Source organism: Hipposideros armiger, unplaced genomic scaffold (genome assembly GCF_001890085.2).
Source record: "Hipposideros armiger isolate ML-2016 unplaced genomic scaffold, ASM189008v1 scaffold_676, whole genome shotgun sequence".
In the NCBI taxonomy this organism is placed as follows: domain Eukaryota; kingdom Metazoa; phylum Chordata; class Mammalia; order Chiroptera; family Hipposideridae; genus Hipposideros; species Hipposideros armiger.
In genome coordinates, this window is record NW_017732026.1 from 177,472 (window position 1) to 179,020 (window position 1,549).

Genomic DNA, 1,549 nt, shown 5'->3' on the forward strand with positions numbered 1-1,549 from the left:
CTGTCAAAATCTGTTTTATATATTTAGGAGCTCCTATGTTGGGTGCATAGATGTTTACTAGGGTTATGTCCTCTTGTGGAATCAATCCTTTTATTAGTATGTAGTGTCCTTCTTTGTCTTTTATTGTAGTCTTCATTTTAAAGTCTATTTCGTCTGAAATAAATATTGCTATTCCCGCTTTGTTCTCATTTGCAGTTGCATGAAATATCTTATTCCATCCCTTTACTTTCATTTTGTGTCTTTTGATCTGAGATAAGTCTCTTGTAAACAACATATGCATGGGTCCTGTTTCCTTATCCACTCAGCCATTCTACATGTTTTGTTTGGAGCATTTAATCCATTCCCATTTAAAGTGATTATTGATAGGTGCATATTTATTGCCATTTTGTTATTTGTATTTCTGATCTTCCTTGGTTAGCTTGTTTTCCTCTTTCTTCTGTTTAAAAATTCCTTCTAATATTTCCTGCAATGCTGGCTTGGTATTAATGAATTCCTTAAGCTTATTCTTTTCTGAGAAGCTCTTTATCTCTCCTTCAATTTTAAGTGATAGCCGTGCTGGGTTGAGCAATCTTGATTGTAGGTCTTTATTTTGCATCACTTTGAATATTTCCTGCCACTCCCTTCTGGCCTTCAGAGTTTGTGTAGAAAAGTCAGCTGTTAGTCTTATAGGAGTTCCTTTGTATGTAACCTGCTGCCTTTCTCTTGCTGCTTTTAGGATCCTGTCTTTGTCTTTAACCTTTGCCTTTTTTACTATGATGTGTCTTGGTGTGCACCTGTTTGGGTTCAGTTTGTTTGGAACTCTCTGCACTTCCTGGGCTTGTATGTGGATTTCCTTCACCAGGGTAGAGAAGTTCTCAGTCATTATTTCTCCAAGTACATTCTTGATCCCTTGCTTCTTGTCTTCTCCTTCTCGTATTCCTATGATGTGAATGTTGTTGCACTTGATGTTGTCCCACAGGTCTCTTAAACTATTTTCATTGTTTTTTATTATTTTTTCTTTTTGATGTCCCAACTGGTTGATTTCTGCTACTTTGTCTTCTAAATCACTGATCTGATCCTCTGCTTCATCTAATCTTCTGGTGATTCCTTCAAGTGTGGTCTTCATTTCAGTTATTGTATTCTTTAGTTCTACCTGGTTGTTTTTTATGATTTCTGTATCCTTCTTTATGTCCTCCTTAAGTTCCTGAAATATTCTTATCATCAGTGTTCTAAACTCTGTCTCTGAAAGGTTGGATATTCTGTTTCATTTAGTTCCAGTTCTTGAGGTTTCTTCTGATCTTTTACTTGGGACATGTTTCTTTGTTTCTTCATTCTGGCTGTCACTCTGATTGCTTCAATGTATTAGATCACCTAGGAAGGCAAAAAAAAAAAAAAACAAGAAAGAAAGAAAGAAAGAAAGAAAAAGAAAAAAGAGAAAAAGGGAAAAAAAAGGAAAAAGAAAAAAAAGGGGGGAGGGCCTCTCTGCATGCTTTAATCTGCAGACCAGTTGCTCAGCAATAGAGAGATTCTGGGCGACTGAGTACCAGCTGTTGGGGGGAGGGGCTCAGTG